This window comes from Thalassophryne amazonica, chromosome 1 (genome assembly GCF_902500255.1).
Source record: "Thalassophryne amazonica chromosome 1, fThaAma1.1, whole genome shotgun sequence".
Classification (NCBI taxonomy): Eukaryota; Metazoa; Chordata; class Actinopteri; order Batrachoidiformes; family Batrachoididae; genus Thalassophryne; species Thalassophryne amazonica.
This window is the reverse complement of record NC_047103.1, coordinates 127,185,071-127,201,912: the sequence shown is the minus strand read 5'-3', so window position 1 is coordinate 127,201,912 and position 16,842 is coordinate 127,185,071. Positions and strand designations below refer to the sequence as shown.

At 42.9% G+C, this 16,842-nt stretch overlaps 1 protein-coding gene across 1 annotated transcript in view; it reads right to left on the bottom strand.

Annotated features, from left to right (window-relative positions):
• dmd (dystrophin) overlaps positions 1 to 16,842 on the bottom strand; it is a 1,392,820-nt gene that overhangs the window by 1,083,777 nt on the left and 292,201 nt on the right. The window contains exons 4-5 of the mRNA XM_034174291.1: positions 13,817 to 13,897; positions 10,592 to 10,684 (exon numbers count right to left, since the gene is read on the bottom strand). The gene's annotated coding sequence lies outside the window, so the exon portion shown is untranslated. The remainder of the gene's footprint in view (positions 1 to 10,591; positions 10,685 to 13,816; positions 13,898 to 16,842) is intronic.

The window sequence follows — 16,842 nt, the reverse complement described above, 5'->3', positions numbered from 1 at the left end:
TTGATCCAGGACAATCACTAACATAGACACTTTGATTGCTCACTCAGCTTCTCAAGTGCTGCAGTTAAGGTGTCCATTGATGTTGCAAAGCTCAAGCAGACCAAATACTTACTCACCTTCCTTGGACAGCAGCACAGTGATTTGGACAGTGACAGTTTTTGTAATTTTGCCTCTGTATACCACCACAGTGGAGATGAAACAAGATGTGACTGCAGTGTAGCTTTTCTGCTTTCATTCAAATATATTGCCATAACCATTTTGGATTTAAAGGCATCTGTATACATAATCCCTCCAATATCAGAAGAAGTAGTGATAAGTCAAGAACAGGCTAACTGGTGCTGGTGCTAATACCAAGATTCCATAGTGTGAAGTGAGTAAGAGTCTATGACCCCACCCCCCTTTCCGCGGATGCTCATCCATAATAGGGTAAGGCAAGGTAACACAATGCAGATGAAGTGTCATGTCCAATGACACAGGCAGGCAGCATGAAGCATAGAACAGAATCAAACCCTGGGTCCATATTAACAAAGAATCTCAGAGTCCTCTCAGAGAGCTCCCAACTTAGCCCAAAGATTCGTAGCAAGGAATCTTAGCTTAAGTGTGATCCAGGAAGTTTTCTAAGAGCAGCTTTGAGCAAGAAGTATAGACAGAAACATTTATCTTTATGAGGAGGCGGGGTTGACCCTGTTGCTAGGTATGATGCAGTCTTCTATAAGCTGTGATTAGTTGTCACAAAAATGGAAAGGGAAAAAAAAAAATCAATTGCACTCTGCACTCCTCGTTATGAATGGACAGGTAATCAATCGATCATATAACCTGGACTGTATAAAGAAATGTGTAATCATGAAAATAATTTAATGTCATGATGATGAAACTCAGCAAAATGAAATGAATTGTTACACAGCTTCAAAATGTTTCAATGTACCTCATTCACATGCCGATTGTTATATTGATTAGCTTATATATAGCTAGATATAGCTTATATGTTTGCTGTCCATGCTGGCAATTTTACTACTTAATGTATTTAACATTAATGGTGTACGCAGACTCAGCTGTCAGCAATTCCTATGATTACTGGCGTCTTTATAAAAAGCTGTTTGATTTGGCAGAATGACAAAACAATAAACAAAATGCATTAAAAAAGAACTAGAAAGTCCTATTGGACAGAAGAGAAGTGCCTGATGTTGGCACAGCTCATGAAGGAGAAGAAAAGAGTTTTAAGCGGGTCCCAGGATCACGGCACAAGGAAAGAGGCAGACTTGGGAGTGCATTGCCCAACAAATCAATGCGTTGTTCCCTTTCCTTGTGCGCATAAGCGACAAGTGTGACAAGCGATGCTACGTGCTGCAGTCCAAAGCGACAGCAGAAATTGCAGCACACAACCAAAACAGCTGAGTGTTCTAAGCTACCATTTAGACTGTGGCTGCTGACATCGCTTACTGTGATATTAATAACTGGATGAATGTTACAGAATTTACATGCAATTTACATTTTTCTCATAGCGAGGTATCACAATGTTGTGATGTCCTTCATCTCAGGTGTTATTATGTTGCTACATTGGCATACCTAACACCAGGGATCTCCATGGGCTCGTTTATGGTGGAAGTCATCCACAGTTATATCCTCTTGCTCCGCAGTAAAATTGCTTGCTGTCAATAAAATCAATGTCTACAAGTACATTGTAGGTATTTTGTACAAACTCAATATATTTCCCGTGAATATAGTGTCACACAACTGTCCTATTTTTACAGAAACAAGAACTCACAGAGTAACAGATCACTGCTCTTAATCTTTGGCCCTACCATCTGAGACTGCTCTGCCCTATGATTGGATACTGGAAAACCATGTGACGGTGAACCAATTCCGATTGGACGCTCACATTGCGCACGTCATCACACAGCTTCTATGAGGTTGTACAAAGATGGTGGATGGTTGGCCGAAAGTCCGCGGAGTTAAAAAAAACAACAGTAAAAAAATAAATTTACAACAGAAAACCCTGAATATCTGTAAGACTTTATTTGTACGTCCGTATGACTCTGAAACTCGGAAAAAAATCCATATAATTTACGGACAATCTGTATAGGTTGACAAGTAAGCTCATTCCTCAACCACAAACACTATCTCTGCACCATCAAGTCGGTAGTGTGTTATTGAATCACAGCCACTCAACATACGAGGGCTGTCAATAAAGTAACGGTCCTTTTTATTTTTTTCAAAAACTATATGGATTTCATTCATATGTTTTTACGTCAGACATGCTTGAACCCTCGTGCGCATGCGTGAGTTTTTCCACGCCTGTCGGTGACGTCATTCGCCTGTGAGCACTCCTTGTGGGAGGAGTCGTCCAGCCCCTCGTCGGAATTCCTTTGTCTGAGAAGTTGCTGAGAGACTGGCGCGTTGTTTGATCAAATTTTTTTCTAAACCTGTGAGACACATCGAAGTGGACACGGTTCGAAAAATTAAGCTGGTTTTCAGTGAAAATTTTAACGGCTGATGAGAGATTTTGAGGTGATACTGGCAGGCAGCGTCATCAGCCTGTTTCAAGCTTAAAACCTCCACATTTCAGGCTCTATTGATCCAGGACGTCGTGAGAGAACAGAGAAGTTTCAGAAGAAGTCGGTTTCAGCATTTTATCCGGATATTCCACTGTTAAAGGAGATTTTTTTAATGAAAGACGTGCTTACGGGTCCGCGCGTCGGGACGCAGCCGCCGTGACGCTCCGCCACAGGAAAAACACCTCTGTTGAAAGCCTTAAGGACAAGTTGGAACATGTCCTGCCTGTTAAACAATTTCTCATATACTCACTCCACTGAAAGCCATCAAAAGCCGCCTGGATTTTACAAATAGTTATCAACACGGAGGTGTTTTTCCTGTGCCGCCGCACCACGCCGGCTGCGTCCCGACGCGCAGATCCGTCCGCACGTCTTTCATTAAAAAAATCTCCTTTAACAGTGGAATATCCGGATAAAATGCTGAAACCGACTTCTTCTGAAACTTCTCTGTTCTCTCACGACGTCCTGGATCAATAGAGCCTGAAATGTGGAGGTTTTCAGCTTGAACAGGCTGATGACGCCGCCTGAGAGCGCTGCGCGACGTCTCGCACCGTGGGAAGTCCTTAAAGCGACAGAATCACCTCAAAATCTCTCATCAGCCATTAAAATTTTCACTGAAAACCAGCTTAATTTTTCGAACCGTGTCCACTTCGATGTGTCTCACAGGTTTAGAAAAAATTTTGATCAAACAACGCGCCAGTCTCTCAGCAACTTCTCAGACAAAGGAATTCCGACGAGGGGCTGGATGACTCCTCCCACAAGGAGTGCTCACAGGCGAATGACGTCACCGACAGGCGTGGAAAAACTCACGCATGCGTACGAGGGTTCAAGCATGTCTGACGTAAAAACATATGAATGAAATCCATATAGTTCTTGAAAAAAATAAAAAGGACCGTTACTTTATTGACAGCCCTCGTATGGAGAAAGTCTCTCCTTCCTCTCTGTCTTCTCTCCATCTTGCCTCTTTAAGACACTTTTAGGCTTCTGAAAAGACCTCCTGCCTCCTTTTGACAGTTTTTCACCTTAGGAGCTCTCTTAAAACCTGAAATGCTTTGTGAATAACTTTTATCTTACCAGGGGAAAATTCTAAGAAATGTCTAAGAATTCGAGGAATTCTAAGATTTTTCTTAGAATGACGTCACTAAAAGCTACTTTTAGCCTTGGGATGCCTTGTGAATACAGTCCCTTGTCTACATATTGACAGTTCAACTCCTACTTTGCTCTATGCTGTTTCTTCAATCTCAGCCACAAAAGAATAACTCCTTCAGAGTTGACTGGTTGCTTTGGTGGTTTTCCTCACAAGGGGCCTCATGTATCAATGTTGCGTACGGCGATATTTGACCGTATATGGGGTGTACGCCAAAACGGCTGCGCCAATTGGCATTTATCAATGTGGTCGTTGGCGTACGCTGCGCTGAAAATATACACCAGGTCGAGAGGTGGCGTAAATTATACACCAAAATGAACCAGCACTGGAATCCACATAAAAATGAATATGATCAGCCTTATAAACAGTGCCATTATGCAAATCAATGCATATGTTAGATAAATAACACTTTCCTGATTATACTACATAATAATCAATACAAATCCTGCTTTTGCGGGATTGCTGGTCTATCGAGCACGATCCGTGGCCACAGCGCTGACCGCAAAGAAAGCGCTGCTCGCCTTTTTCTCCAGACTTCGAGCCTGGAGCCAGAGCAGCACTGAGCCTAACTTTATGTGGTGTGATCGTTTTAGACATGAAATTGATAATTACAACTGTAGTGTTGTCATTCCCTTCGCCCGTGTTGCAATCAGGTTGTGTCATCTCCATTCGTTTGTCACAATAAAATAAATAAAGAAATACATTTTAAGAAAGAAATCTGAAAAATCAGGCGTGTCTTATTAATTGAGCGAGCAAATATCCACATGTCAAGAATTATTGACATATGAAAAGAGAATACAGTGGTCCCTCGCTATAACCACCTTTCGCGGCCTCGTCGTTTCGCGGAGTATTTAGTCCAATTTTGGATGCCTTTTTTTTTACAGTGTTCTGTGTGTCTGTTTATAATAATCTTCTCGGCCAGAAGAAAAAAGAGCGCCAACAACTACTCATAACTGTGTTTGTCACTCGGAAAAAGACACCTGCAGCCAGGTGTGAGTGGAAAAAGGCGCCAGGACGCAGAGGCGCGATCTGTGAAATACCGGTCAGTCACTATTAATAATTTCTTATGTGTCCAACCTCGTACGTTGATCGTTAAAATTAAATTTGTTAGTTCTAAAAGCCATCATAATTATTTATAGGAAAACGTTTTATTTTTATTTCTCAAACAAATGTTGGGGGGGCCTGGCTGCCTTTTTGTTTCTGTCTTTTGTTTTTCCTTCCAGGTGGCTTGCATTTGGGACTGAGTGGCTGTGTTGCTGAGGTTATCAGGACCTCACCCTGATCACCTGCGGCTCGTCAGGACTCACAGCTGAGGTGCATCTATATGGATTGGAACATGGTGGCATTTAAGACTGGAGTATACAGTGTGTATTTGCCAGAGACTCGACCTTGTGACCAGACGGGTGAGATCGTCGTCTCGGGAGCCATCTCATCATCAGTGGATGCAGAGAACGTCCAGGGTTTGATGCACGGTCTGTGAAAGAGGAGGGGGTGAGGTCTCACGCTCGTCAGCACACTTCCTGAGGTACGTTAGATTTTGTGACAAACATTTATACAGTCAGTAAATGTGGTGTCCCTCACACCTTTATTATATTGAGCTGTATGTTAGTCATGTATCGGCTTCCACTGCAGTGGAGTTTTGTGAACTGGATGTTCCATGCCCGCAGGTTGGGAAGCTGTTTAGTAATCAAGCCAGGAAGTGTTTGCTGTTTGTACACCTTTAAGTGTTCTCTCTGTGTGTAGAGTGTGGACTCACATAATGGTTCCTTCTTTCACAGACTCGGTTTGTTGCGGCCACCTGGGGGGTGTCGGCGGGGTCCTTGGGTCCGAACAGCTTCTGGCTCCGGACCGTTAGCGCTGCTGGGAGCGCACCACGCCAGACCGCACTTTCTTTTGTTATTTTTTGTATCACTGTTATGTATTAAATTCAGTTAGCCTTTGTACCGTGCTCTGCTTATTTCATACTGGGTCCTTCAATCGCTGGTCGGTTCTCCGAGTTGCGTCCGACACATAACAGTAGTCTCTGGCCAAACATCACGGACCCAGCGGTAGCAGAGACGGTAACGCGCCGGGAAGGCGGCAGCAGACGTTCAGAAGTTATCCGGATCAGTTGCGGGTGCTCTCCGCCCGGATGGTGCGTGTTTGAGAACCCATTACTGAATACTGATTCGTGCTCTCTTGCAGCCATGTTCCTGTGTGTGCCTTATCCGTGGGTCGTGGTGGAGTGTGACTGGCGACGGTTTCGCGTTGCACTTCGACGGGATAAGAGGTTTGAACGGGAGCTGCAGGAGTGAGTCTGTAATGGGTGAACGCGCATGGCGGAGCTCTGTGGCACGGGTCGCGGTGCTTCCTGTGTTACAGTCGTAGCCCCGTTTCCCCGGGTAATGATAGCTACTGCGTCTGTTGTGTCAGCTCCGGTGTTATTTAGTTGAATCACATTTTTGGTTGTGTGCTCCTCACAGAAAGGCAGCATGAGTTTGTTTTCTCAGTTACCAAAGGGGGTTTTTCATTTTTAGCACTTTGGCTCCCTCTTTTGGTGACTGAGTCACATTACCATCAAGCTCTTAAGTTGGAACAGGTGTGTTCCATTTGTTGGAGCTTGACGGTATAAATCACTTATTTGTTTTGTGTTAGTTCATTTTGTGTGGGTGTTTTTTGAGTTGGTTTTTGTGTGGTATTTTATTTTTTGTTTTTCACCATTTAGTGTCTGGGGTCGTGACCCTGCAGTTCTGCCAAAAAAAAACAAAAAAAAAACAAGGACCCGAGCAACCTTATGTCAGTCTGTTAGTCTTTCTTTTTATTTTTTTCAGTTTCACCTCCCAGGGTTTGATGGGACGGTCCCCTGGGGGGTTATGGGGGGGGTATTTGGGTTGTTGTTTTTTCTTTCTTTTTTTTTTTGTTTTGTTTTTTGTTATGCCCTCTCTTCTCCTCTGACTCCAGCCGTGTGAGCCGTAGTGTCGGCGTTGCTGGAGTGGTGCAGTTAGGTTGTGCTGGCCGTTTCCCGGGTAACCTCTGCATCCGGGAGGGGAGGGGGGGGTTTGGGGTATTTTCTTTTTGTTCCCTCTCTTCTCCTCTGGCTCCAGCCGTGTGAGCCGTAGTGTCGGCGTTGCTGGAGTGGTGCAGTGTGGTTATGCTGGGCGTTTCCCAGGTAACCTCTGCACCTGGGGGGGGGGGGTTCCCCCCAGTTTCCGCCCTCAGGGTTTGACTGTGGTGTCCTCTGGGGGGGAAAGGGCTGTGGGTCCATCTAGCCATAGACGGCCGGGGCTGGGTCCGTTGGTCATGAGGGGAGGCGTCTCCTGGGGTTGACGAGTGGTCCTCTGGGAGGCGCTGGGAGTCCCCGTGGGTGACGTTGGATCCCAGAGGGACCTCGGCTGTGGTTATTACTCCTGGAGCTGGCGGGAAGTCCTCTGGGGGGTGTTGGTCCCTACATGTCGTTTGGGGGGGGGGGGGGGGGGGGGGTGTTTTAGCGCTTTATTTGTAAGCTTAAGTTTGGGGTTTTTCTTTTCTCCTCATCCCGGGGTTTGATAGGACGGTCCCCTGGGGAGGGGGGGGGGGGGTGGTTTGGTTGTTTGTGTTTGTCTTTTTTGTTTTATGACTAATGACCGCACATGGTTGGATAAAGGCTGACCGCACAGGTTTAAGAACTCCTGGCCACACCTGTGCTAAGTGACTGACTGAAACAAAGGCAAGGATGCAGCCAGAGGAGAGGACATCAACCATTCTGTTGGAAGACGAATGCAGATGCGGTTTCCAGTCATGGTCCCTGGAGGGGGGTGTTTCTCCTGGGTCAGGTTTGTGTGGTCGCCGGGAGGCTTCCCGTGAGGGTGGGGTACTGTTGTATGGCTGGGGGGCCTGGCTGCCTTTTTGTTTCTGTCTTTTGTTTTTCCTTCCAGGTGGCTTGCATTTTGGGACTGAGTGGCTGTGTTGCTGAGGTTATCAGGACCTCACCCTGATCACCTACGACTCGTCAGGACTCACAGCTGAGGTGCATCTATATGGATTGGAACATGGTGGCATTTAAGACTGGAGTATACAGTGTGTATTTGCCAGAGACTCGACCTTGTGACCAGACGGGTGAGATCGTCGTCTCGGGAGCCATCTCATCATCAGTGGATGCAGAGAACGTCCAGGGTTTGATGCACGGTCTGTGAAAGAGGAGGGGGTGAGGTCTCACGCTCGTCAGCACACTTCCTGAGGTACGTTAGATTTTGTGACTAACATTTATACAGTCAGTAAATGTGGTGTCCCTCACACCTTTATTATATTGAGCTGTATGTTAGTCATGTATCAGCTTCCACTGCAGTGGAGTTTTGTGAACTGGATGTTCCATGCCTGCAGGTTGGGAAGCTGATTAGTAATCAAGCCAGGAAGTGTTTGCTGTTTGTACACCTTTAAGTGTTCTCTCTGTGTGTAGAGTGTGGACTCACATAATGGTTCCTTCTTTCACAGACTCGGTTTGTTGCGGCCACCTGGGGGGTGTCGGCGGGGTCCTTGGGTCCGAACAGCTTCTGGCTCCGGACCGTTAGCGCTGCTGGGAGCGCACCACGCCAGACCGCACTTTCTTTTGTTATTTTTTGTATCACTGTTATGTATTAAATTCAGTTAGCCTTTGTACCGTGCTCTGCTTATTTCATACTGGGTCCTTCAAACGCTGGTCGGTTCTCCGAGCTGCGTCCGACACATAACAGTTTGGGCCTGAAAACAGGTTGGTCTTATTTTTCTACTAAAGTTTGAACTTTGAGAGTGTTTACACATTAGAGAAAAGTGAGAAAATGTTCATGCCTGATTGAGAAAGTGTTTAAAGTGGTTTTACAGGGTTTTTACAGCTTTAAAACGTCTATAATAATTGTAAAAAATAACTCTGACTATGTCGCGGTTTCGCGTATTACAGACTATTTTTTAGAACGTAACTCCCGCGATAAACGAGGGACCACTGTAACACTTTTTTGATTATACTACAAAACAATTAATACTACGGCCGCTTTTGACGCTCTATTGGCACGCGTCGTGATTGGTGGAGTTCTTTTTCTTTGCCATCTTCCTGGCTTCCATGTCGTAAAATGAGGGTGTGTCTGAAGTGGAGTCTGAATATTTATGGGCGTGTTTATTATAATTACGATTGTTTTCACCCACCGCATTTATCAAGATCACGTCAGGCGTACGCTGGAAATGAGCAGGTGCGCACTGCTTGATACATGTCACTGCAACTTTGGTGTACTTCAAATTTACACCGTAAATTTACGCCACAAGTGCGCAACTTTGATACATGAGGCCCAAGGTGAGGTGAGGAAAACCATCAAAGCACCACCAAACCTTCTTGCATGGTAAGTTTTTCAGAGCAGCCTCCTCCGGACAGACTGACCATATCATTCCATACTGTGTAATTCATAATTGATGTAAACGAAGTTCATACAGTCTACACCAAAGGTACATATGGATTGTTTCATATCTACTCCACTGTGGTGGTGTACAGAGGCAAAATTATATCACTGTTCAAATATTTATGGACCTGACAGCAGATTTGGGGTTGAAAGCAAAGTGCACCAAAATTAAAAGTTGTCAGTTGATTACATGGCATGAGCTTTTCCTCTTTAAATTTAAGTTAGCGATGCACAGACTCAGAACATGTCCTTTGACACTATTAGAAGGAAATTCTCATTGCTCCAGTTGATTTGATTCATGTGTGTCTGTGCACACGTGTGTGAGTTTATAAAGCTTCCACACAGACCGTAGTCTGTCTGTGTCTGCTCTTCTCCCCAAGCCAGGACTGGACACAACATGACATGACTGATTGCACTGTTGAGGGGTTGGATTGCAGCACCTAGCAGAGACCATTCAGTACTTTGGCTGCTGCACGATCACCTGCCGAGACAAACTTGCCAAACATGCCTGCAGATATGTGCAGATTTATAACAAAGTCAGTGAAGCACATTTGGTATCTTTTTCTCCTTTGTATTTTTGTCAATGCCAAAAAAGTGAATTCACTGCAAACTCATGTCGCATAAAAAGATATTCTTGTGAACAATCAATGCCCACAGTTGGAACAGGCATGAAGTTAGTAAGGACTATGGCAGTCTGACATGTGACATCAATGACCTTGACCATCACCCAAATGATTGACGTTTGGCTGGTATTGCCAGGGCATTTATGGAATACACCTGTATGTGTAACATTTGGTCCAAATCATTCAATTCAAGTCAATTTATTTATATAGTGCCAAATCCCAACACAAGCCACACAAAATTGCTTCACAAGGATAAGGTCTAACCTTACCAACCCCCCTGAGCAATGATGAAAATCAAATTCCTTGACCTTGAACTTTGCCCAAATGAAATCTTGAAAGGTAATTTTGGAGTCAGCCTCCACTGACATACCAATTTTGGTAAAAACTAGCAAAAAGATATGGGAGGAATACGCAACAAACAGACAGTCAGTCCTGACCTTGGTATCAATCAATGACCTTGGGCAAATTTGATCTTGCTTGCCAATTTCAGAACCAATCCCCATATTTGGAGCAAGTTTGGCGCAAATCAGTGTGGAAAATACCAATAACACCAATGGCAGATCTTTGTGCCTGGGCAATTCCAGAACTGAATCATGATTACCAAGTTCACTGGAAGTTGGAGTGAAAAGTCAAAGTTTTTTCCTGTGACCCCAATGACCATGAGGTAATGATGAACCCAATGACCTTGAGCTGACACACAAAACATGCAGTGATTCTTACACATTCACCTGAGTTGTATATTATTATCCTCCAACAGTCTCACAATCTGCATATTTGTGATAACAACTACAACAATAAATCCCTGCTTCCCCGTACAGACCTCTCACTCGGTTAATAATCCTTTAGTATGTATCGAAAATCCACAGGTCTACAACAATGAACACAAACCTGCCAGTGGAGAATGATGCTCCAGATGAGGCCGAGAATGAGCTTATGATTGCCATCAACAATATCTGCTGCTCCAATATTCACCAACTCAACCTGGAAGAAGGAAATCAAATTTCATTCAGGCTTTATTTGCCAAACTCAAAACATAAACATTATACAGGCAAACACAAAGAAGTTACATAGTGCATCCAAGCAGGTGGCAACTTACACATGATACACACTTATGACATCCCCAGTTTATGAATGGTACATGGACTGCACTTATATAGCGCTTTTCCATCTGTATCAGAAGCTCGAAGATCTTTACAATAATAATGCCTCACATTCACCCCGATGTCAGGGTGCTGCCATACAAGGCGCTCACTACACACCGGGAGCAACTAGGGCAGGGGTGCCCAAGTTCGGTCCTCGAGATCTACCTTCCTGACACTCTTAGTTGTCTCCCTGCTCCAACACACCTGCATCCAATGAAAGGCCCATTAAAAGCCTGTTAACGAGTCTTTCATTGGATTCAGGTATGTTGGAACAGGGAGACAACTAAGAGTGTCAGGAAGGTCAACCTGGTCTCACGGCAAGTCGTCCAGTAGCACGAAATATACATTAATCTATTGGTTCGTGACATTGTGATGAAAAGTGCCTCATTTTCATCAAGGGAGCTAATTCATTCTAATTCATTCTGTGATGGCTGCACAAAATTAAAAGTGAAACGGGGGGGGGGGGGGGGGGTTATGGTTAGGTTGGGGGGAAAGAGTAAGATTAGGTTATGTTAAGGTTAGGGTCGGGGGTAGGAGTAGGGTTAGGAATAGTGAGTTAAAAAAAAACACCCCGTCATGAAAACTTGACTCATTTCGTCACGGGAGCATGTAAAAAAAAAAAAAAACTGGGATGGGAAGGTATATCTTGAGGCCCGAACTTGGGCACTCCTGAACTAGGGGATTAAGGACCTTGCCCAAGGGCCCTTAGTGATTTTCCAGTCGGGCTGGGATTTGAACAAAGGATCCTCTGGTCTCAAGCCCAATGCTTAACCACTAGCTCATCACCTCCTGAACATTAACAAAGTTACTGTGGTTTTAGCTGACTATCACAGCACAACAGAGTTAAATGAAAATAATGAAGAATGAAGTTTAAAAGCTTGCATTTTGAAGCATTATGGTAAATATGAGTATAAATCAGAATTAATCCTACTGCATTTGTCAGCAGCCAGATCACTACAAATGAACCCAATCCACTGGCTGCTATTTCAAAGCCCACACCATAACACTACCTTGCAGAGGTGAGACGAAGTCACTGTCAAGTCATTCTCAAGTCATGAATCAGCAAGTCCCAAGTCAATCTCAAGTCAGCTTGCAAACAGTTGGTGATCATTATGACTTGAGACTTGACTTGGGACTTGCTGATTCATAACTTGAAAGTGACTTGATGATGACTTTGTTCCACCTCTGCTACCTCCACACCATGCCTCACAGATGAGATTATTCAACACATGAACAATTCTTCCACCTCACAATATACTTCTCTTCCATCAATTTATCAAAAGATACTGGTTCTTGGAAATTGTAATCTGGCTTTCCTGTTGTTTTGTTTGTTTTTTTTCCCCACTTTCCCAACTAATAACCCATTTTTTAACATCCCCAGTACGAAAGTTCTTGTGGATGATTCTCCAGTCAACAGCAAATTATCAAACGTCACATAACAAAGGCAGTGAAAGAGCTTTGGACACAGAAAGTGTCAGGGATGTGCAGTATTGGAGGGGCGCTCCTCCCGGTGGGGAGGTATTTGTTTCAGTCTGGGAGATGAGGGCCATCCCTACAGACTGCAAGACAAGACTCATTCCACTTTGGAAAAGAAAGATGACCGCCTGTATGGCAATAACTATAGGGGTATTACACTGCTCTCTGTGCCAGTGAAGGTGCATGTCAATTTCAATTTCAGTTCAATTTATTTCATTTATATAGCGCCAAATCAGAACAAAGTTGCCTCAAGGCACTTTACACACGTAAGGTCTAACCTTACCAACCCCCAGAGCAAGCACACAGGCAAAAGTGGTAAGGAAAAACTCCATTGTGAGGATTAGTCTTGGCAGGTTTCAGTTCCAGCTACTTGCCATTCAGGGAACAGAACAGTCTGGCTTCAAACCCAAGATGTCAACCATTAACCACATTCTATTATTACTACTATTACTACTACTATTATTACTACTACTACTAACAATAATAATAGTAATAATAATACCAGCAATAATAATAATAATAATAATAATAATAATAATATGAGATTTCTGAGGACTCAAAATAACAGATATTTGATTCACATCGTGATCCAGACTTTACCTGGATCCGGATTCCACAACACAATGCAATAATTTCATACTGATCCAGAATGGTCTGACTGATCAAGATGTTACAATCTGATATTTAATTCACAAGCTGAAACAAAATAGTGTCTTCCTGATCTTGGTTTTACATTGTGATATCATATCTGTGAAGTAGGGTTAGGGTTAGGGTTAGGGGTTGATGTAATCCATAAAAGTCTACAAAGTGAAATCCTGATCCAGAATCCAGATCCGAATCTAGATCACCTTCAACATTTAGTGGAGTCTTCCCAGGCCTAACACCAATGTGTGGTGAACATTTGGTGAAAATCTGTTAAGTAGTTTTGACGTAAAGCTCAAAATCCGGATCACCTCCAAAATTTAATGGGTTCTTCGAAGGCCAAACATCTATCTGTGGTGAAAAATTCATCAAAATCCATACAGTACTTTTGATGTAATCCTACTAACGGGCAGACAGACAGACAGACAAATAAATACAAATAAAATACGCCAGTGATTTTATTACATCCTTGGCGGACGTAATAATAATATAAATAATAATCAGTGTGAAAATGCAAGGATGGTTAATAGAATGACAGACAGGAGACAAAAAGAAAGCAAACTAAATTATATGTGTAGAAGTAAAAATAGGCACAAAACAGAAAAAAAGACAAACAAGGCCAAAAAGCAGGACAGAGCTGTAAATAAAGTACATATTCTTTTTACAGAAAACTGTCCTGAGAGACACAATGATAATGAAAACAAAGTGCTCAGACAAACCTGAAAATGGTTTTAATGTGAATAGTCCACTGTCTGCTGATTCACTTATATATTCAGCAGATATTACACACTACATTAAACTATCACACATTATCTCATTATGAGAACAGTAATATAATGGTGTGCACACTCACATTGTTCTTCTGCAAGATCTGCAGAGCACGGTTAACATTGTTGAGGGAGTGGACACGGGTAACTCCTCTCTCCAACCTCACCTACGGAACAGAGGGAGGAAATCAATTAGGGACAGACAGTGTGATCAATTCCAAAAATATTTCCATTAAAGGTGTCTAACAAAGGACAAAGATGTTAAAGTCACTTATAGTGGAGCAGATAACTGTAACAATTTTTCATTTCAGGAAACAAGCACCAAATTGGCACACATACTCCTTAGACTCCTTTGGGAAAAAAAAACAAAAAAAAAACTGGCCACTTGCATTTTCAATGGGCAGCCAGGTCGGGGTCAATTGAAGAACTACACAGGGGTCAAAATTAAAAGATACTCCAATCATATTGAAAACTTTAATGCATTATTTGCCTGATCATAAAGATTCCAAAAAGATATAGTTTGGACTATCTGTGACTGAATCTTATGGAGTTATGGGGTAAAAACAGCAAGAATGGTGACCAGGTCAATTTCAGTTTGTACAGGGGTCAAAGGTTAAAGAAAAGGGGTCAAAAGAAGTGGTGACTCATTGTTTAGGTTGGTGATCGTGGTGTTAAAACTCAAAATCGGCTTGTTAGCAGCTGAGAGTGTACCAGAGACAATAGTGAAAGTTATCGGTTAGCTGTAGCTTCCGATAAATTTTTGGGTGGTTTATTGATTTAGCTTTATGAAAGATAACTTTTCAGTTAGCTGATTAGCTGTTATCAAAGCTACCTTTTGGTTAGCTGTAGCCACCACTGTAGTTATCATTTTACAGGGTAACATATGTCACATGCCATAGAATCCAATGGATGTCGACACTGTTTGAGCTTTACTTTGGAGACCAAGCATTCAACACTATCAAAACTATTCCATTTATTAATCCTATTAGCTCAACCAATAATTTGCACCACCTTTTACCAAAATTGGAGCAAATTCAACTTTTGACCCCATGTACAAGTTGAAATTGACCTCTGTCACCATTCTTGCTGTTTTTACCCCATAACTCCACAACATCCAGTCAGAGATAGTCCAAACTACACCTTTTTGAAATATTTATGATCAGACAAGTAATGTGAAAAATGTCAGCATGGCAAAGTTGGGCAAAGCAGCGTGGGTGTGGAGAAAGGGGCTGTTTTTGTGCACACTGATGGTCTGGATGATGTTGATGAAAACAGCTGTGGTTTGATTTCCACATGGGAAGCAATTCAACAACCTTCTTTCTGTGAGACAACAATGCTAACCACTAAACCACTTATGTCACCCAAGTGTGAGAATATTGAACAAAATATGACAACATTAAATGGAAGTTTGAGAATATGGAATAAAATGTGAGAATACAGAATGAAAGTTTGAGAATACTGAATTAAACCTGAGAAAGTCAAATGAAAGTTTGAGAATTTGGAATGAAACCAGACAATATAGAATGAAAGTTTGAGAATATGTAAAACTGGAGAATATAGAATGAGAGTTTGAGAATACCAAACACCACCTGAAAATATTGAAGATAGCTTTAAGAATATGGAAAGAAAACCAGAGAATGCTAAAAGGAAACCTGAAGATAAGGCATTACATTTTGAAAACACTGACTGGCATGATAACACCTTTGCTCCAACCTTAATAGGTTACCACACAGAAAAAAAAAAAAAAAATCAACTTTGTCACTAAAGACAACAGGCCTCATGCAAGAACCACTTGTATAAATAGATCTGTGTGTGCGTGGCTTGTATGAGTGATTTCAGAGAGCTTCCCGCATTTACCAATTTTCTTGTAGTTTGGACAGATGGGTACAAAGACATTAAAGTACTTATAGTATGTAAGATTTCATTTATCTCCATGATAGACACTGACCCTTGAACCTCTCCTGTGGTTGACAGTGTTATGGGCCTTTCACACTGCATACTTCAGGCCAATCTGTGAACGCTTTCAAATCCGTCAAGATGCGTTTTTACCGCATCCAACACATGACGTCAGACGCATCGCTTCGGAAGCGGCAAGGGGGCGGAGATTGCCACGTCACACTCTGGTCGTTTCCACAACCTGAAAAAAGTTCAGCGATCGCCATCTTGAATTTGCGTCGCCTAAACCACAAAAATCTTTAAAAAACAGCAGTAGAACGATTCTCCCATCACCCTGCTGGGAGAAGCTTTTTCTCAGCTAATTTTCGGATTAACGCCGACCGAGGGAGGACTGACGACTTGGTGGGATATCGATCGAACCGCGACAGCGGGCTGACCCACACGGACAACCCGGCCTTCAGGCATCATCACTGGGCAGAGCGAGGCAGGCAACCGGGGTGATGGAGCAAACCCACTCAGTCCGAAATCTCCCACTTTTTGGATATATGCGAAGTCCCAGTTTGCCCAACGGAGTTTAGTTCTGCAGCTTTATTGAGGTGAGAATAATGTAAAAATAAAACATAACGTTTACTGAACTGTGAAGGTTTAATGATCAGCTAATGTTAGCTTAGCCTTTTAGCACAGTTGATCTGAGTGAATGCTTTAATTTCTAAATGATTGTCTTTTTTATTTTTACCAAATAAAGCTACAACTTTTTTCAGACACCACAAAAGCTCAACTTTAAATAACTTATTTTTTCTGAGTTTTTTTCCATCGTTTTTTTCCCATTTTTTTTTCCTTTTTTATATATAAACTGTTTAGTGTTTCTTTATATTTAAAGAAATATTTTTATTTCCGGGTGCTCTGGTTTCCTCCCACATCCAAAGACATGCGGGTTAGGTGGATTGGAATCTTTAAATTGTCCGTAGGTGTGCGTGTGGGTGTGTCTGTGTTTGTTTGTCTGTTTGTGGCCCTGCGACAGACTGGCGTCCTGTCCTGGGTGTACCCCGCCTCACGCCCTATGACTGCTGGGATAGGCTCCAGCTCCCCGCGACCCTTAATTGGACAAAGCGGTAGAAGATGAATGAATGTCCCAATCAGGAACATTTGCTGTGCAGACAACCAGACTTCAATTGATGAGCTGAAAACCACGAAGTCCAGTCGAAAGAAAACATCT